This window comes from Pipistrellus kuhlii, unplaced genomic scaffold (assembly GCF_014108245.1).
Source record: "Pipistrellus kuhlii isolate mPipKuh1 unplaced genomic scaffold, mPipKuh1.p scaffold_m20_p_3, whole genome shotgun sequence".
Lineage (NCBI taxonomy): Eukaryota > Metazoa > Chordata > Mammalia > Chiroptera > Vespertilionidae > Pipistrellus > Pipistrellus kuhlii.
The window spans coordinates 42757909-42779987 of NW_023425529.1; the positions used below are offsets into that span (position 1 = coordinate 42757909).

The window sequence follows — 22079 nt, forward strand, 5'->3', positions numbered from 1 at the left end:
TTAAATATGGAAAGCTCCACGAATTTGCATGTCATCCTTGCACAGGGCCATGCTAATAATCTTCTCTGTATCATTCCAGTTTCACTATATGTGCTGCTGAAGTAAGCACCTAATGACTCAATTGCCAATTTGTTGTGTAAATTAAATAAAGACACTGATACTATCATAAAAGTTTTTAATACTCTTTATGGTTTAATAAAACACTGTAGTCTTTGTCTGATAGTGAGGGGTTATAGAGTTAAAAGAGAAAAATGAAGTGGATATAGGCATTTGTTTACATACATGATACAGTGCAATAAAGAAGAACAGCAAAATATATTGCAAAATAAATTCTATGAAACTACTTAAGAATATCATAGAAGAGGATGACAGTTATGTGCTATCATTGATTAGGGATCTATAATTAAAAAAAGCACTTGTGCCAAAATCGGTTTGGCTCAGTGGTAGAGCTTCAGTGTGTGGACTGAAAGGTCCTGGTTTCGATTCTGGTCAAGGGCATGTACCTTGGTTACAGGCACATTCCCGGTAGGGGGTGTGCAAGAGGCAGCTGGTTGATGTTTCTCTCATCGATGTTTCTAGCTCTCTATCTCTCTCCCTTCCTCTCTGTAAAAAATCAATAAAATATATTTAAAAAAATAAACAAAACACTTTGTAATGGATCTTCAATATGCAATTGAGTCAGTTTCTCTACTGATATTTGTTACTTCAAAATAATTGGTATCAGCTACTACAGAGTATATTTCTAATTCAGTATTGTCTGCTTTAAATGATTGGGCCTTTGATAATGTATAATTGAAAGTGAAATTAATTTTATTTTTGTTGTAATAGTGTTCCTACAGTAGTGGGAAGGAAGTTTAGAGTAGTTACAAATTTGTTAGAAAATTTTCCTGAAGTCATCACTTGGCACTGTTTAAATCATTTATTGCAATTTAGTACCTAAAATAAAATAAGTCAATTGTTTAAAAATATTCTGGATAAAATTTATTTTATTTATCACAAACCCAACAAAAATTAAATTAAATTAGAAACTGTAGCAAAAAAATTGTAAGTGAAATTATTAAAATTGCTCAAGTATAATGCTTAAGATGGGCAATATGTCGTTTATGAACTGCCACTGCTCTATGTCAGTCATATCCTTTGTAAAGTATGCATTTTTCTCTTTTGTTAAATTCTGGTTTGACAAAGGAATTAGCTAACATTGATTTCTTGCAAAACCTTGAAAATTTTTTAAGAATTTTCATTCTCTTTTTTTAATAAATTTTTTTTAAATATATATTTTATTGATTTTTTACAGAGAGGAAGGGAGAGGGATAGAGAGTTAGAAACATCAATCAGCTGCTTCCTCCACACCCCCACTGGGGATGTGCCCGCAACCAAGGTACATGTCCTTGATTGGATTGAACCTGGAACCCTTCAGTCCCCAGGCTAACGATCTATCCCCTGAGCCAAACCAATCAGGGCAATAAAATTTTTTAAGTTGACAAATTTTAGTGGTAATGTAGTCAATATGAACTAACATAAAGTAAAAAAATTAATCAGCCGAAACCGGTTTAGCTCAATGGATAGAGCGTCGGCTTGGGGACTGAAGGGACCAGGGTTCGATTCCGGTCAAGAGCATGTACCTTGGTTGCGGGCATATCCTCAGTGGGGGGTGTGCAAGAGGCAGCTGGTCGATGACTCTCTCTCATCAATGTTTCTAGCTCTTTATCTCTCTCCCTTCCTCTCTGTACAAAATCAATAAAATATATATTTAAAAAAAAATTAATCAAATGTTCCATAAAAGCTTTGGAAAGTTTTAAATTGGTAGTAGAAAGCATGAATCTCATATTAAAGATTTAAGTCAGGTAAGTTTAAAGACATTCCATTTTAATAAAAATAAAGGTGAAGCTCTGCACAAGAATCTATAATAATAAAAGCATAATATGCTAATTAGACTGGGCAGCCAAACCACCCTCCAGATGTCCTTCTAGAGGACCTTCTGGACAAAGCCTCATCTGTGGGGGCTGAGGCAGAGTTGGTTAGGGGCCAATCAGGCAGGCAAGCAGAAGCAGTTAGGAGTGATCAGGCAGGTAGGTGAGCAGTTAGGGGTGATCAGGCAGGCAGGCAGAGGGATTGGGGCAATCGGGCAGGCGGGCAGGTGAGCAGTTAAGAGCCAGATGTCCCGGATTGCTAGAAGAATGTCTGACTGCCGATTTAGGCCAAATTGGGCCTAAGCTGGTAGTCGGACATCCCCCTATGGGTCCCAGATTGTGAGAGGGTGCAAGCCGGGCTGAGGACCCCCTCTTCACGAATTTCATGCATCAAGCCTCTAGTATTTTAATAAAAAGTAATGAATTTAGCCCTAACTGGTTTGGCTCAGTGGATAGAATGTTGGCCTATGGACTGAAAGGTCCAGGTTCCATTCCGGTCAAGGGCACATGCCCAGGTTGTGGGCTCTATCCCCAGTAGGGGGCGTGTAGGAGGCAGCCAGTCAATGATTCTCATCATTGATATTTCTCTCCCTCTTCTTTTCTCTTGGAAATAAATAAAAATGTATCTTTAAAAAGTAATGAATTTGTCTTTTTAAAAATATATATTTTATTGATTTTGTACAGAGAGGAAGGGAGAGAGATAGTTAGAAACATCGATGAGAGAGAGTCATCGATAAGCTGCCTTTTGCACACCCCCTACTGGGGATATGCCCACAACCAAGGTACATGCCCTTGACCGGAATCGAACCCGGGACCCTTCAGTCCCCAAGCCGACGCTCTATCCACTGAGCCAAACCGGTCTCGGCTGAATTTATGTGTTTTATTAGAAACAAAGCATTTTTAATTATTTTTTTAAAGGGTTTTGTTTGTTTGTTTGTTTGTTTTATATATTTCATTGATTTTGTACAGAGAGGAATGGAGAGAGATAGAAAGCTAGAAACATCGATGAGAGAGAGTCATCAATCAGCTGCCTCTTGCACACCCCCTACTGGGGATATGCCCGCAACCAAGGTACATGCCTTTGACCAGAATCGAACCCGGGTCCCTTCAGTCCCCAAGCCGACGCTCTATCCACTGAGCCAAACCGGTCTCGGCGCATTTTTAATTATTTTGATTTATTAGAACCATCTCCTTGGCCTTGTGAAGAAATAACTTCACTATAGATAGATGATGGGGAGAAATTGCATCATTTAACTGAAATCTTAAAACATGAAATTAATGTGAATGATATTCAGGATTTTGTAGATATTAATGTAGGATCAAACAATGTTACAATCCCAAAAACTATACAAAAAGCTAAAAAGATAGCACTTTGCAGTCAGTACTCCTAAAGCTCAAAGAAATTTTATTTTGCTCACTCAGCATGGCTCAGTGATTGAGCATCAACATATGAACCAGAGGTCATGGTTCAATTCCTGGTCAGGGTATATCCCGGGTTGTAAGCTCAATCCCTAGTGGGGGATGTCCAGGAGGCAGCTGATCAATGATTGTCTCTCATCATTGATGCTTCTATCTCTCTACATCTCCCTTCCTCTCTAAAATCAATACAATTATTTTTAAAGTTTTATTGTAATGAATTTGTATGAGGTGAGAAATTATAGCTTAATAGTAGATCATGTATCAAACATAATGATAAGAAAGTTGTTGGAAAAATAGCAGATTAAGTTAATCAAATAATAGTTATACCATTATTCTCTGATTTTCTTCTGTGTTGGATCCTTTGTTTTTTACTTCTGTTTTCTAAACATTGGCACTACTGACATTAACTCTTTATTCTTTACTATGAGGCACTATCCATATTTATATGTGTAACGATGTTTAAGTGCTCTAAAGTATTTCATTGATACATATGCCACTACTGGTGGACATTCAGATTATTTCCATTTTTTTTACTGTTATAAACAATTTTAAGAGGATAACCTTATACTTATATTCTAGAGTTTCTAGGAATATACCTTCAGCTTACCCTGCCACCTGTGAGATCTCATTTCTCTACATTCTTGCCCAAAATTAGTATTATCAGACTTAAATCTTTGCCAGTTTCATGGATATATATAGCCTACCTTATAAAAGAGCAATATGCAAATTAACCATCGCTCTGTCCAAGCCATGCCCACCAGTCACACCCACCAGCTAATCAGAGCAAGTATGTAAATTAACCCCAACCAAGATGGCTACAGCCACAAAGAGCAGTTGAGAGAGGCTTGGGTTTCCCCAGCAATGGAAGCCAAACTTTCCACACATCCTGGCTGACCTAGGCTCCACTCCAGGCTACAAAGTTTCAGTTGTAGAAGGTAAATAAATTCCAGATACCAGGGCCTCAGCTTGGGTCTCCGGGGGCTGTGTCTGGCCTACAAACTACCACAGGCCCCTCGCTCAGGCCACCCCACACCCCAAGGGAACCCCCACTCTGATCCAGGACATCCTTCAGGACAAACCAGCTGGCCCGCACCCATTCACCAGGCCTCTAGCCTATCTAATGAAAGAGTAATATGCAGATTGACCATCACTCCAACACACAAGTTGGCTTCCCCCATGTGGTCTAAGATCCTACCCCCATGTGGACACAAGATGGCCACCACAAGATGGCCAGCAGGGGAGGGCAGTTGGGAGGCACCAGGCCTGCAATGGAGGGCAGTTGGGGCCATCAACCCTGTAGGGGAGGGCAGTTACGGGTGACCAGGCGTGTAGAGGAGGGAAGTTGGGGACAAACAGGTTGGCAGGGGAGCAGTTAGATATAGGAATCTCTTTCACGACCCACGTGGAAAGAGTTCCAATTCAGTGTTCGGGTTCTGGAGAAGGGCCGCACACAAATGAAAGGACTTGAGACTTGAAGAAATTCAATTTGGCGATATGGAAGGCCAGGTGGTAGTCCAACTCTAGTGGGAGAACTACTCATTGCTCTGGCCCTGCCATCCCCTTTTATTGAAGCTTTGGGGGGAAAAGAAATAAACAGAAATTTACATGTAGCCCTTAGGCAGGAAATAACAGAAACTTACACAGGACAAACAAGGTGGAGGCTGCTTCAGCTAACAATGTCTCAACTGAAGGTTAGAGCAATTAAGGTTGTTGACCAGCCTTCCTGGCTTCCTGTCAACATCTCTTTTTTAGTGAAACTGATTTGTTTTTCAGCAGTTAGACATCAATCAGGCTGGCAGGGGAGTGGTTAGGGGGTGATCAGGCTGGCATGCAGAATGGTTAGGGGCAATCAGGAAGGCAGGCAGGTGAGCAGTTGGGAGCCAGCAGTCTTGGATTGTGAGAGGGATTCCTGACTGCCTGTTTAGACCTGATCCAAGTGGTCTAAACATGCAATTTAACATCCCTCGAGATGTTCCAAATTGGAGAGGGTGCAGGCTGGGCTGAGGGACACCCCTCCCACTCCATGCATGAATTTTGTGCCTCGGGCCTCTAGTATATATATAAAAGACAAAGCAACCATCCAGCCAGTAGCAATGTCCATCAGGGAGCAGACACTCCGACCGGTAGCTATGATGCACACTGACCATCATGGGGTAAACATTCAATGCAGGAGCTGCCAAGCTGCAGTGACTTGGCAGCGGTGGTTCTTGGGTGATGCACCCCAGAACCGGAGAGGAGGGAGCCCAGTTCTGGGGTGTGTCACCTGAGAACCATCCTCTCGCAATCTGGGACCCCTCTAGGGATGTGAAAGAGTTGTTTGGACCTTATGCCTGCAGGCCAGGCTGAGGGATCCCACCTGCTGAAGGGACCCCACTCACTTTGCAGATACCCTTTGAGCTGTGGTGCCACCCCAGGTGTGGCCATCCAGGGAGGGACCATGGGAAGTTGGATCCAGGGCATGTCCAGCCCATCTCACTCAGTCCCACCCCAATGGCCACTTTCTAATTAATTTCCTTTCAATGTGTACAAATCATTGGTTAATTTGCATTTGTGTGGTCGATGAGAATAAACTAGATTTTTTATTCTTATTGGCCATTTGGGTTATTTTTCTCTCTGTATGTGAACTGCTTATTTAAATTCTTTGTTCAAAATTAATTAATTAATTAATTAATTAATTAAAAAAATTCTTTGTTCATTTTTTTACTAGCTCATTCACTATAGTTATTTTTCTATTGTCCCTCCTGGCATTTGTTTGTTGGTATACATATTTTCTATTACATAAATAAAAATGTTAGCTTATTTCTCTTAAGTTTATTCATACTTCTAAGTAAAAGTCATTCATTTACTTTTCATTCAATAAATTTTTATTGAGTGCTTACTATATTCTAGGTACAGTGCTAAGCACCTGGAAATTCATTGGAGAACAAGACAGTGATTCAATAGGACAGATAAGTCAGTAGACTGCTTTAGATAGTACTGTGATAGGGAAAAATACAGGATGCTCTGCTAGCCTTTAGAAGGGATACTTAACTCAGACTTAGAAATCAGTATTCTTTCTAGAGAAATTAATGTCTAAACTGAATGGAAAATAAGAATTGGCAAAGCAGAAGATTTTGTGTGTTTGGTTGATTTATTGGAAGGAATGGGTAGATGGGGTAAGATCAACAAGGGAAAACAGATCATTTCTTTTAAAATGTGGGGAAATTCAGTATAACTTAAGCCTATGGTACAGGAAGTCATTAATGAAGCTGGAAAGGTATGCAGAGGCAAGATTGTAGAAGGCATTGGAAGACATGTTAAAGAGTGAACTTTTTTGTAGAACTGGGGAGCCATTAAACATTGTGCCTTAAGAACAGTATAGGGATCCAAGATGGCTGCGCCCAGGTGAACACCTAGCCACAGCCGCACACAACAATTTCAATAAAATACAACTAAAATATAAAACGGACATTGCCCAGAACTACAGGAAGGTTGACTGACTGGAAATTCTACAGCGTGAAGCAAGGAGAAAACCAGAAGGAGGCGCGGAGGAGCTGGAAAAGCCCAAGGTACGGAGACACAGCGCTCGGAGAGGACAGAGCCGGAGAGGAGGGAGGCCAAGTGCCTGGCGGGCGTTCCCAAGCGGGAAGGAGATAAAACTCTGACTGTGCTGGGCCCCCGACTGCTCTGAACCCCAGTTTTAGGCCAGACCCCGGGGACTCAGGCTCAGCCATAGGGAGCTGGGCTGTAAGGCGGAACCTCGGGGAAGCGGCGAAAGGAGGTCCTGGAGGCGCGCACACTGTGCGCAGAGAAGGGACTGTCGGCTGTGCCGCGGGATTGCCCTGACGGGAAGGAGACTGGGGCTCCAGACTGCTCTGAACGCCACCTCCAACTCCACTTCCAATTGAACTGAACCCCAATACCGGGCTCATTGTGGGAGAGCATAGACTGTTTGGCAGCAGGTGAAAATCGAGGGCACCTTTCTCTCAGAGGCGCCGGCAGCAGCGAGCACTGAAGGACCCGCATAGGGCGAGGCTGACGGAAGCCAAAGCTGCAGGCTCCACCCTGAAACCGCGTCCCATCTGTAACTGCGAAATGCGACAACAAAATAGATCACAAACGAAAGAAATGGAGGACAAAAAGCGTCTGGATATAGAGTTCAAATCTACGCTTATAAGGTTTTTCAAGAATTTCCTAGAAAAGATGGATAAGACCTATGAGGACATGAAAAGAGATCAACTAGAATTAATAAGGAGTCAACAAGAAATGATAAGGGATCAACAAGAAATGATAAGGGATCAACAAGAAATGATAAGGGATCAACAAGGAATAAAGAATACATTGTCTGAAATAAAAAATATTTTACAGAGTCCTATAAACAGAAGGGAACATCGCAAGAATCAAGTCAAAGATTTGGAACATAAAGAGCCAGAAGACACTCCTCCACAGAAGCTAGAAGGCAAGAGAATCCAGAAAATTGAAGATAATGTAAGAAACCTCTGGGACAACTTCAAGCGAACCAACATCAGAATTATGGGGGTCCCAGAAGATGAGAGAGAGCAAGATATCAAAAACATACTGAAAGAAATAGTGACAGAAAACTTTCCCCATCTGGTGAAAGAATTAGACTTACAAGTCCAGGAAGCGCACAGAACTCCAAACAAAAGGAATCCAAAGAGGACCACACCGAGACACATCATTATTAAAATTCCAAGAGCAAAAGACAAAGAGAGAATATTAAAAGAAGCAAGAGCAAAGAAGGTAGTAACCTATAAAGGAGCACCTATACGATTGTCAGCTGACTTCTCAACAGAAACCATGCAGGCCAGAAGGGAATGGCAAGAAATATTCAAGGTGATGAAGAGAAAGTAAACAAAGATAAAAATTATGAACAACAAATACGTAACTATCAACAAGTGAATCTAAAAACCAAGGAAATTAAAAAAATCTGATGAACAATATTAACTGTTGAATATAATAAAATCAGAGGTATGGAAGGGGAGTGAACTGACGATTCTTGGGGAAAAGGGGAGAGGGGGGCGTGGGAAGAGACTGAACATAAACTGTGCACCTATGGATGAGGACAATGGGGAGAGGGGAAAGGGCAGAGGGTGGGGTGGGAACCTGGTGGAGGAGAGCAATGGTGGTGGGGGGGAAGGAACATTTGTAATAATATGAACAATAAAAACTTATTAAAAAATAAAAAATAAAATAAACTGTTTTGCTGAAATAAATAAATAAATAAATAAATAAATAAATAAACATTGTGCCTTAATGTATGACTATCTACCTCAGAATTACCTAGGAGTCTTGTTAAAAATACCCATTCCTATATTTTACCCCAGATCTTATGAGTCAAAATCACTAGGTTAAAGTTCTCAGACCTGTTTTTTGGTGTGTATGTGTGTTTTTTGTCTTTCACAACACTGCCAAATCATTTCTTACACATACTGAAGTTTGTACAGTATAGTAAAGTATTCAAGGTCAGGAATGACACTATCAAATGTGTACTCCAGAGAGGTAACTTTGGTTGGAATATGAAGAATCATTTGAAAGGTGGTAAAACTGGAGGCTAGGAGACCCATTAGGTGGCTGTTGGAATAATCTAAGTGAAAGATACTGATGGTCTTCCTAGGACAAGAGAAACAAAGGAAAAAATAAACAAATAGGACTACATCAAACTAAAAAGCTCATGCACATCAAAAGAACCACCAGCAAAATGAAAAGGAAACTCACAGTATGAGAGAACATATTTGCCATTAATACATCTGATAAATAATTAATTCTAAAATACATACAAAAAAATCATAAAACTCAACACCAGGAAGACTACAATTAAAATGTCCAAATTAAACCCTTCTCCAAAAAGGACACACAGATGGCCAATAGACATGAAAAAATGCTCAACCTCAGTAATCATCGGAGAGCTGCAAATTAAAAATATAATTGAGGTTTCACCTCATATTTGCTAGAATGGCTGTCATCAATAAATCAACAAACAACAAGTGCTGAGAAACCAATATGGCGGCATAGGTATACGCCTAAACTGCAGCCTCGCACAATTTCAAAAATACAACTAAAAGACAAAATGGACATCATCCAGAACCACAGGAAAGCTGACTGGAAATTCTACAACTAGAAGGAAAGAGAAAACCACAAGGAAAATCAGAGGAGCTGTAAAAGCTTGAGGTACGGAGACACAGGCACGGGAGTGTGGAGAGGATGGAGCCGTAAAGGAGGGGGCTGCTGAGTGCCTGGCTGGCATTCTCTAGTGGGAAGGAGATAAAAGCTCTGGACTGCACTGAACCCCAGTTCTAACTGCACTGATCCCCAGTTCTGGGTCAGACTCTGGGTCAGACTTCTGTATGGGTTAGGCTCATACTGGGGAAATCTGGGCTGTAAGGCGGAAACTCAGGAGAGTGGCAAAAGGCAGAGCTCTAGAGGTGTGCATGTGAATGCGCAGAGGATGGGCTGTTGACTGTGCCACTGAAATGTCCTAGTGGGAAGGAGACAGAAGTTCTGGACTGCCTTACCCCAGTTCCAGGCAAGAATCTGGGAATCCAGATTCTTTGAGGGAGAGACTAGACTGTCTGACAGCAGGCAAAACTCGAGGGTGCCTTTCTCTCAGAGGCGCTTGCAGCGAGTACTGAAGGATACTAAGGAACACTGAGACTCAGGAACCGCATAGGTTGGGGCTAATGGGAAGCCAAGGCTGTAGGCTCCACCCTGAAACTCTGCCCCATTCAAGCTGAGCACAGAAGCTTTTGCAATTTTCCAAGTCTAGTCAAATAAGGCTGTCTCCCGGCATAGATGCAGCTGATACTAACAACAATCAAGGCTTAACTACAACAAGGTTGTATACACAGTCCACAAAGGGGTACACCAAGAGCAGGGGTCTTCAAACTTCTCTCATTATGAGAATCACCTGGTGGAGTTGTTAAAACACAGATTCCCGGATCCCAACTATAAGAAGTGCTATCAGGAATCTGTGTTTTAACACCTCCACCAGGTGATTCTCATAATGAAAGAAGTTTGAAGACCCCTGACCAAGAGTGTCTCCCCTCAGGTAACAGGGGAGGCTGAACCACTGGCCCATATAGGACACCTAGCAAACAAAGCTACCCTACCAACTCAGGGAAGCAGTGAAAATGTGGAGACAAAGAAACAGATCACAAACAAAAGAAATGGAGGAAAATAAACTACTGGAGATAGAGTTCAAAACCACGGTTATAAAGTTTTTCAAGAATTTTCTAGAAAAGGCTGATAAATTTAGCAAAACCTTCAAGGATATGAGAGAGACCCCCAAGGATATGGAAAAGGACCAACTAGAAATTAAACATACACTGACTGAAATAAAAAATATATATATACAGACACCCAACAGCAAACTAGAGGAACACAAGAATCAAGTCACAAGATTTGAAATACAAAGAAGCAAAAATCACTCAACTGGAAAAGCGAAAAGAAAAAAGAATCCAAAAAGTTGAAGATAGTTTAAGAAGCCTCTGGGACAACTTCAAGCTTACCAACATCAGAATTATGGGGGTGGCAGAAGAAGAGAGAGAGCAAGATATGGAAAACCCATTTGAAGAAATAATGACTGAAAACTTCCCCAACTTGGTGAAAGAAATAGACTTACAAGTCCAGGAAGCACACAGAACCCCAAACAAAAGGAATCTAAAGAGAACCACACCAAGACACATCATAATTAAAATGCTGAGAGCAAAAGACAAAGAGAGAATATTAAAAGCAGCAAGAGAAAAAGTTAGTTACCTACAAGGGAGCACCCATATGATTGTCAGCTGATTTCTCAACTGACAGGCCAAAAGGGAGTGGCAAGAAATATTCAAGGTGATGAATAGCAAGAACCTACAATTAAGAGTATTCTACTTAGCCACGCTGACATTCAGAAACAAAGGTCAGCTAAAGAGCTTCACAGACAAGAAAAAACTAAAGGAGTTCATCAACACCAAACCAGTATTATATAAAATGCTGAAATGTATTTTCTAAGAAGAGAAAGAAGAAAAAGGTAAAGATAAAAGTTATGAACAACAAATACATATCTATCAACAAGTGAATCTAAAAATCAAGTGAATTAAAAACCTGATGTACAGAATAAACTGGTGAATATAATAGAATCAGAGGCATAGAAGGGGAGTGGACTGACATTCTCAGGGGGAAATGGGTGTGGGGGGTGCAGGAAGAGACTGGACAAAAATCATACACCTATGGATGAGGACAGGAGGGGGTAAGGGCAGAGGGTGGGATGGGAACTAGGTGGAAGGGAGCTATGGGAGAGGGAATAGGAACAACTGTAATAATCTGAACAATAAAGATTTATTAAATTAAAAAAATAAAATAAAACAAAAAACAAGTGCTCATGAGTATGTGGAGAAAAGGGTACCTTAGTACACTGCTGGTGGGAAGGCAGACTGGTGCAGCCACTGTAGAAAACAGTGTGGAGTTTCCTCAAAAAATTAAATATGGAACTGCTGTTTGACCCAGCAATCCTATTTCTGGAAATATATCCTAAGAATTCCAAAACACCAATCAAAAAGAATATATGCAGCCCTGTGTTCACAGAAGCATTATTTACAATAGCTAAGATCTGGGAGCAACACAAGTGCCCATCAGTAGATTAATGGATTAAAAAGCTGTGGTGTATTTACTCAATGTAATACTATGGAGCTGTAAAAAAGAAGGAATTCTTACATTTTTGAAACAGCATGGAGGGACCTGGAGAGTATTACAATAGGCAAATAAATCAGAGAAAGACAGATATCACATAATCTCACTTATAGGTGGATTCTAATGAACAAAAGAAACTTATAAACAGAGATTTCAAAATGGCAGTGGAGTAAAAGAAAGCTACACTGACACTCTCCCAGGACTAAACTGGAAAAACAACTAAAACACAGAAAAACCACCCTGAAAAATCAACTGAAGACTAGCTGGAGAGAACCCTGATAACAGGATGGAAAGTGGGAACTACATAGAGAGTTGTAGGAAGTATGGAGGTGTAAAAGGGCTGATCAGGCTTCCACAGACAGCGGCTGGAGTTCTGAAGGGAGAGCTCAGCTGTGGGGGGTTACCACAGAGAACTCTGGGATCTTAAACCCCAAGCTGGGCCCCATAGCCCAAAGAGCCAGAACTTAGAAAGGTGCCACATAACATGTCTTTGAAAAGCAGCAAGGTAACTGTATGCCAGGGAGAAATGGCTGGAAAAGCAGGCATCCTTTTAAAGGGCCAATGTACAAAACTTGGTGTGCAGCCACTCACCATGGGCTCCAGCAGAAGGAAGGCAGAGTGGACTGGAGCTGTGTGAACAGAAGCCAAGATTTCGGGTTCTGGGAGTGGAGCTTGGAAGCTAGCTGCTCTGGTTACCTGTACTGAGTCATTCCCTCATGTTGTGGAGGAAATTTTTCTCCGGCAGATGTTTGCTGTCCAGAAGGCTTTTGCCTGGGGGAAAGCAGTTGTCCCACCCTGTTGGAAGACATTTTACTCCACCTTTTAGTCAATAGCCTGAGGCTAATCAAGTCTGAGTGTCAGTGGGACTGAGGGCCGAGAGCTCTGGAAGCTTTGAGTCTTTGCCCGATGTAATCCCAGGTCTTGAGCTAGGAAAAGCAGACCCTCGTGTTTGTCTTTGTCCGTTCTAAAGGCACTCAGCCCTAGCAGAGGGAGCCACACACTGTAGTTTGCTGATAGCTTTAAACAGGGTATGCAGGGCCAGTCACAAATAGCATCTGACATTGTCTTACACTAGAGATTAGGAGTCATAACAGATCTACCTAATACACAGACACAAATCCAAACAGGCAACCAAAATGGGGAGAAAAAAAAAAAAAAAAAAAAGAAAGAAAAAAAAGAAAAGAAAAAAAAAGCCTCAAATGAAAGAATAAGAGAATTCTCCAGAAGAAGAGTTAAATGAAATGGAGGTATGAAATTTATGAGACATAGAGTTCAGAATAATGATAGCAAAGATGTTCAATAGCATGAGAAAAGATATTGTAACTGTGAAGAATAACACAATGGAAGGAACAGACAACAGCAAATTAGGGGAAGCTGAGGGTCAGGTCAGTAAATTAAAAGACAGGGTAGAAAAATACAATCACAGAACCAAAAGAAAAAATAAATAAATAGGAGGAGAGCTTAAGGAAGCTGTAGGACAACATGAAACAAAACAATATTAACATAATAGGTGTGCCAGGCCCAGTGGTTGAGCATTGCCCCAATGGCTCAGTGGTTGAGCACTGACTTATGAATCAGGAGGTCATGGTTCAATTCCCAATCAGGGCACTTGCCCAGGTTGTAGGCTTAATCCCCAGTGTGGGTGTGCAGGAGGCAGCTAGTCAATGATTACCTCTCATCACTGAATTTTCTATCTCTTCCTCCCTCTCTGAATCAATAAAAAATAAAATAGGTGTTCCAGAAGGGGAAGAAAGTGAGCAAAGGATAGAGAATGTATTTGAATAAATAATGGCGGAAAACTTTCCTAACATAATGAAGAAAAAAGTTACATAAGTTCAGGAGACACAGAGTCCCAAGCCAGAAGAACCCAAAGAGGCCCACACCCAGACATATCATAATTAAAATGCCAAAAATTAAAGACAAAGAGAATCTTAAAGGCACCAACATTACCTACAAAGGAGCTCCCATAAGGGTGACATCTTATTTTTTCATCAGAAACTCTACAGGCCGAAGGGAATGGCATAAAGTATTCAAGGTAACGAAAAGCAATGATCTGAAACCAAGATTACTATATCCAGCAAGGCTGAAGGAGCTTATCACCACTAAACAAGCACTGCAAGATATGCTAAAGGGACTGATATAATAAGAAGCAGAGAGAGAAACATACACATAAATAATTAAAATGGTAATAAGCTCCTATCATTGATAATGTTAAATGTAAATGGATTAACTGCTTCAATCAAAAGACATAGGGTATCTGAATGGATATAAAAACATGTACCAGTTACATGCTGTCTACAAGAGACCCACCTCAGAATAAAAGACTCACACAGAATGAGAGTGAAGGGATGGAAATATTTTTTCCATGCAAATGAAAATTTTTAAAAAGCTGAGGTAGCAATGCTCATATCTGACAAAATAGACTTCAAAATGAAGGCCATCACAAGAGACAATAAAGGTCACTACATAATACTAAAGGGATCAATCCAACAAAAGGATATAACCCTGGTAAACATATATGCAGCCAATATAGGACCACCTAATATATATATATATATATATATATATATATATATATATATATATATATATATATATATATTTAAAACTTCTGGAGGACTTTAAGGGAGAGATCAACAGTAATACAGTCATATAGGGGACTTTTAACACCCTGCTGACTTCACTAGATAGATCTTGCAGACAAAAAATTAACAAGGAAACAGAGACTCTAAATGACACACTGGATCAGATGGATTTAATTGAGCTTTATAGAACATTTCACCCAAAAACTGCAGAATATACATTCTTCTCAAGTGCACATGGGTCATTCTCAAAGATAGACCACATTTTAGGACACAAAACAAGTGTCTACATGTTCAAGATAGAAATCATATCAACCAACTTCTCAGGTCACAATGGAATTAAATTAGAAATCAACTGCAGTGAAGGGGACATACAGATGGCCAATAGATATATGAAAAATGCTCAAAGCCACCCATCATCCAAGAGATGCAAATTAAAATAATAATGAGGTATCACTTCACACCTGTCAGAATGGCTATCAACAAATGACAGTGCTGGTGAGGATGTGAAGAAAGGGAACCCTAGTACACTGCTGGTGGGAATGCAGACTGATGCAACCATTATGAAAAACAGTACGGAGTTTCCTAAAAAAATTAAATATGGAACTGTAATTTGACCCAGTGATCCCACTTCTAGGAATATATCGTAAGAAGCCCGAAATAACCCTAGCTGGTTTGGCTCAGTGGATAGAGTGTCAGCCTGTGGACTAAAGGATCCCAGGTTCAATTCCAGTCAAGCGCACATGCCTGGGTTGTGGACTTAATCCCCAGTAGAGGACGTGCAGGAGGCAGCCAGTCAGTGATTCTTTCTCATCATTGATGTTTTTATTTCTCTTTCCCTCTGAAATTAATCAATAAAGATATATTAAAAAGAAAAGAAATCTGAAATACCAACCAGAAAGAATGTACATATCTCTACATTCATAGCAGCACAATTTACAATAGCTAAGATCTGGAAACAGCCCTGGTTCCCATTAGTAGATGAGTGGATAAGAAAAGTTGTGGTCCATTTATACCATGGAATACTATGCAGCAGTAAAGAAGGAGGATCTCTTACCCTTTGAGACAGCATGAAGGGACCTGCAGAGTATTGTGCTAAGCAAAATAAGCCAGTCAGAGAAAGGTAAGTATTACATGATGTGGAATCTAATGACCAAAAAAACCTGATGAACAAAATAGACCCAGAGACACAGAGCATGGAACAGACTATGGAATCTCAGAGGGAAGGCGGGGGTGAGTGACTGGAAAGAGATCAACCAAAGAACTTGTGTGCATATATGCATAACTCATGGACACAGTCAGTAGGGTGGTGAAGGCCGGAGTGGAGGATGGGGGCGGGCTAGAAGGGGTCAATGGGCAAAAAAAGGGGACATACATTATACTTTCAACAATAAATATTTAATTAAAAAAATAAACTGATGAACAAAATAGGTCCAGAGGAATGGATGCATGGAACAGAATAACAGATCTCAGAAGGGAGGGGGGCGGAGGGGAAAGGAAGATATTAACCAAAGAAGGGTAACGAAGGACCCTGGAAAGGAGATTGTCTTAGGAGAACTGACTTAGTTTCCTTGTATCTGTGCTTTCATTTTCTGTGGTTTCAGTTACCCACAGTCAACTGTGATCTGAGAATATTAAATAAAATATTACAGAAATAAACAGTTCATAAGTTTTAAAGTTCATGCCATTCTGAGCAGTGTGATGAAATCTCATACTGTCCTGCTTCATCCCTTTGCCTAGTATATCCATGCTGTATACACTACCTACCCATTAGTCACTTAGTAGCCATCTTGGTTATCAGATCAACTGTTGTGATATGGCAGTGCTTGTGTTCAAGTAACCCTATTTTACCTATTAATAGCCCCAAAGTTCAAGAGTAATGATGCTGACAGTTCAAATATGCCAAAGAGAAGTCAGAAAGTGCTTCCTTAAGTGAAAAGGTGAAAGTTCTTGACTTAATAAGGAAAGAAAAAATATGCTGAGGTAGCTAAGAACAGTAAGAATGAATCTTGTAACTATGAACTTGCCTAATTTTTATAAGCTTTATCATAGGTATGCATTTATAGGAAGAAAACAGAGTATACTATGTTCAGTACTATCTGCAGCTTCAGGCATCCACTGGGAGTCTTGGGACATATTTCCTGCAGATAAGGGGGGAATTACTATATAGAATAAAAAACAACAGAGGTCTTATTTTTTTACAGATAATTTTCTAGGCATGACTATTATTTTAAATTAGCTGTAAGAAAAGTCAGGAAAAAAACATAATAAAAACAAGTTAAGTCCAGCCAAGGTGGTTCAATGGTTGAGCATCAACCTATGAACCAGGAAGTCACAGCTCAATTCCTAGTCAGGGCACATGCCTGGGGTTGCCGGCTGTATTCCCAATGTGAGGCATGCAGGAGGCAGCCAATAAATGATACTCTCTCATCATTGATGTTTCTCTCTCTCTCTCCCTCTCCCTTCCTCTCTCAAATCAATAAAAATATATGTTTTTAAAAAGACCACAAGTTAAGAGTTTGTGGCCATACAATACACCATGGGTCAGTTGAACTTAAAAGCTTTATATGTTTATATTAAACTATTATGAACATTTGGGTACACTCCTAGTGAGTAATTTTGATAACCATATATGAAAAAATGAAGCTGTATTTTTCTAACTCTAAAAAGAGGGATGAAACTTTAAATTGAGAAGCTTTGTAGTTTTTATATAAATACTTTTGGCATCACATAAATATTGGGCAAAGTAGATTTACAATTGTTTGTATGGAAAATAATTCAATTAATAATGCACCCTGGCTGATGTGGCTTAGTTGATTGGCGTGTTGTCTGGTACACCCTAAGGTGGCAGTTTCAATTCCTGGACAGGGCACATACACAGGTTTTGGGTTTGAACCTTAGCCAAGGCACATATAGGAGGCAACTAATTGATGTTTCTCTCACATTGATGTTTCTCTCCCTTTCTCTAAAGTAAGTTTTAAAAAATAAATAGTAATATAAGAATAAACTATGCTCATAACTGAAAAGCTAGTTTTGCTCTACCCTCATGTATTTCATAACATAATTACATAATATAGGTATATATAACATATATATGAGATAAATGTACTAGTTACTCTTTGCCTTGAAAAAATCGATTCTGTTTTTTTAATCAGTGGCCTTCTCCATTTTTAAAAATTGTCAAGGAAATCTTTAACAATGTCTTGTGATCAGAAATCTCATATCTTTTCTAAATCTCTGATTCTCATGAAGGAAGAGGAACACTTTTTAAAAATCAGCTTTATTGCCTTAACCGGTTTGGGTCAGTGGATAGAGCTTCGGCTTGCAAACTGAAGGGTCCCAGGTTTGATTCCGGTCAAGGGCATGTACCTTGGTTGCAGACACATCCCCAGTAGACCCCATGCAGGAGGCAGCTGATAGATGTTTTTCTCTCATCTGTGTTTCTCTCTATTCCTCTTCCTTTCTCTCTGTAAAAAATACTTTTAAAAAATCAACTTTATTGAGGTATTTTTTACATACATTAAGAGTCATCAGTTTTGATTATACATTTCAATGTATTTTTGACAATGTGTACATCAGTATAACCACTATGATCATCCAAATACAATATTTCTGTCACCCTCCAAACATTCTCTTGTTCCCTTTTGCCATAAGGCTCCTCTCCTAATCTCTCATCCCTGCCCCAGACAACCACTGATTTGTTTTCTGTCATTACAGCTTTGACTACTAGAATTTTATATAAATGTTTGTAGTCTTTTATGCCTGGCTCTGGCTTCTTTCACTTAGCATAATGCTTTTGAGCTTATCCCTGTTGTTTCATATATGAGTAGTTCCTTTTTATTTATATTTTTAAATAGGTTTTTTTAAATTGATTTCAGAGAGAGGAAGGGAGAAGGGGAGAGAGATTGAAATGTCAATGATAAGAGAGAATCATTGGCTGCCTCCTGCATGCCACCTACTGGGGATTAAGTCTGCAACCTGGGCATGTGCCCTGACCAGGAATCAAACCGTGACCTCCTGGTTCATGGGTCAATGCTCAACCACTGAGCCAGATCAGCCAGGCAGTAGTTCCTTTTTATGTTAAGTAGTAGATTCCATTTTGGACCTATCACACTTAATCAGTTCACTAGTTGATAGACATTTGTGTTACTTTAGCTTTGGGCTATTATAAATAAAACTGCTATGATACATATTTACATACTAGTCTTCACATAGACATCTGCTTTCATTTCTTTTGGGTAAATTACTTAGAAGTGGGCTAAAGCGTAACATGCATTTAACTTATTAAAAAAAAAAACCTGCCAGACTTTTCTAAAGTGGGTATACTATTTTGCATTCCTGCCAGCAATGTATAAGAGTTCTAGTTGCTCCCCAGCCTTCACTGTACTTGATATTGTTGGTCATTTTACTTTGAGCCTTCTAGTGGTGCCATGTTTTCTCCTTGTATTAATTTGCATTTCCCTAATAACTAATGATACTATACATCGTTTCATATGCATATTTGTCTTTTATATGTCATTTTTGGTGGAGTATCTGCTCTAATATCTTTTCCATTTATTAGTTGGGTTATTTGTCTTACTGAGTAAAAGTTATTTATATGTTCTGAATACAAGCCTTTTATGAGATATATGCTTTGAAAGGATTATCTCCTAATCTGTGGCTTGTTTCTTAAAATTGTTTTGTTACTAATCTTCACCCAAGGATATTTTTCCATTGATTTTTTAAATCTTTATTGTTGAAAGTATTATCTATGTCCCACTGTCTTCCCCATTGACCTCTTCTAGCTTGCCCATTCCACAGGCCTTCACCAACCTATTGTCTGAGTCCATGGGTTATGCCTATATGCATACAAGTTCTTTGGTTGAATTCTTCCCGGCCACCCACCCTCCCCTGCCTTTCCTATGAGGTTCAACAGTCTCTTTCTATGCTTCTATATCTCTGGATCTATTTTGTTCATCAGTTTATTTTTTCATTAGATTCCGAATATGAGTGAGATCATGTGATATTTATCTTTCTCTGACTGGCTTATTTAGCTTAGCATAATTCTCTCCAGGTCCATTCATGCTGTTGCAAATGGTAAGAGGTCTTTCTTATGGCTGCATAGTATTCTATTTTGTAGATGTACCACAGCTTTTTTATCCACTCATCTGCAGATGGGCACTTGACCAGAATCCAATCTGGGACTCTTCAGTCTGTAGGTTGATGCTCTACCCACTGATCCAAACCGGCTAGGGCTTAAATTTTCTTAATAGTATCTGTCAGAAAGCAGAACTTTTAAGTTTCAGTGAAGTATAATACAATTTATCAATTTTTTTCTTTTATCTTGTACAGCATTCTACCTAAGAAATTATTGTCTAACCCAAGTATCACAAAGATTTTTACTATGTTTTGTAGTTTCAAAAGTTTTATCTCTTACCTATAGGTCTCTGATAATTAAAATTAATGTTTTGGTATATGGTGTAAGGTAAGAGTAAAAGGTTTTTCCATAGGGATGTCAAGTTGTCCAGCACCATTTGTTGAAAAGACTATCCTTTCTGCTTTTGAATAACTTTGTTCCCTTTGTTGAAAATTAAATGAATATATTTGTGTTTGTCTATTTTTGGACATTCTATTATATTCAATTTAAATACATGTTTGTGATAATTTTTTAATAATTACAATAATTTATTTTACTTACTTGAAACATATCTTGTAGGTGTTCTAGGATATTATGAGTTCTATAATTTGAACAATTTGTATTCTTCCCAAACATACACTTAACTATGTTTTTAACATGTATAGTTAATTCATTCATTCAACTGGAAATATATATGTGTAGTCTAGGTATTTTGCCTTAAGTAATTACTAGGATAGTAAGTTATTATTTTAGGGAATTAAAAAAAAAAATCCTCACCCAAGGATTTCCATTGGTTTTTAGAGAGAGTGAAATGGAGGGAGGAGAGTGGGAGAGAGAGATGGAGGGAGAGAGACGAGAAAGAAAGAGAGAGAAACATCTATGTGAGAGGAACACATCAATTGGCTGCTTTGCACACGAGTTCTGTCTGGGGCTGAGGATCAAAACCTGCAACCCAGGTACATGCCTTTGACTGAGAATTTAACCCGAGACCCTTTGGTCCACAGGCTGATGCTCTAACCATTGGTCAGGTCAGGAATATACATTTCTTATGTATAAGGAGTCATTAGGCATACTTGGTTTGCTCATAGCTTCATTTTCTAAGAATATAGAAAAGGGAATAAAATAAAATATTGTCATGTGGAAATCTTTAAACTAACCCAAACTATGTTCTATTAAGGAAGAATGAAAAAGAATGTTGAAAATGTCAAATAGAGCAGAATAAATTCTGTTCTTTGCAGATAACAGCCACATAAATACCACAAATAAGAAAGGGAATTTCCTGACTTCTGCTTCCAAGAAATTCCAATAAATGAAGGAGGAAGAGATTTTTCCTTCTTAAAAAATAAAATAAAATAAAATAAAATAAAATAAAATTTTGTTGGCAAGATTAGTGTAGTTCCTTTCACTCATAGGATGTTAAACACATGTATACTAGTATCCTTGAACTTAAATCTTTGGAATTTTGTCAGGTTCTTAGTTTGCAAAATGTTAAATTGTTTCAGTAAAAAGTCACTCTTTTGTTGAAATGTTACAGAGTCAGGGAGATGATGCATTAACAAGAGGCAGAGAAACACCAAGCTGTTAACACTTGACTGGGAGGGATCCCTTACTCTGGTGGAATAAGCATAAGTTTAGGAGTCAGAATGCATTTGCATTTCCTCTTTAACTTTTTTAACGTGAGTCAGGGCGCAGGGACAAGTTTCTTCTCTAAGTCTCAGTGTCTTTTCTTGGCAATAACACTTGGGTGACAGCATTGTCACGAGGATTAACCTAAATGGCACGTAGTACTCTGCTTAGCACAGTACACATTGAGTAAATTAGACTCCTTCCCCACTTCTTCCAGTGATTCTTCCCATAGGCAGGGAAGTTTTCTGGAGGTATATTGCATTCCCCATAGCAGAAGCTGACCTGTTGGTTCTTCCTCATTCTTTTACTAACCGAATGGTAGAGTTTGAAAAGTGCTGGAGAACAGAACATCTGAGCTTGGGGATCGGAGTTGAGGATAAGAAACTAGTTCAACAGGAAGTGTGCACGGTCAGCTCTTTAAGGATCATATGCTCAAGGTGTCCAATCCCATCTCACATGTTTAATACCTCAAATGTCACTTGATGGTAGAAGACTCTCTGGGGAACTCTGTGAGAACAGTACCTAGCTGTAGTGGAAGGCTGACCTGACAGCACCTTTTAGTCTTTCTCTAGACTTCTTTGTCCTCGTGTAATTTAATTATGTCCTCTCTAGCTGCAGCTTTTAAAATCAAAGACACTTATTATTAGTGTCTGTCACCTTAAATTACCAGATTCAGGCCCTCTTAACCTCCCCTTCCCGCCCCCCCCCCCCCCCCCCACACACACCTTTATCCTGTGAAAAAGACGGTGGTTCTGTCTA

The 22079-nt window shown here is 39.5% G+C and overlaps 1 non-coding gene across 1 annotated transcript; it reads right to left on the reverse strand.

Moving 5' to 3' along the window:
• LOC118730976 lies at positions 1–109 on the reverse strand. Its single transcript, XR_004991700.1, has one exon. It is a non-coding gene; the product is annotated as a U6 spliceosomal RNA (small nuclear RNA).
• Positions 110–22079: the final 21970 nt, after the last annotated feature.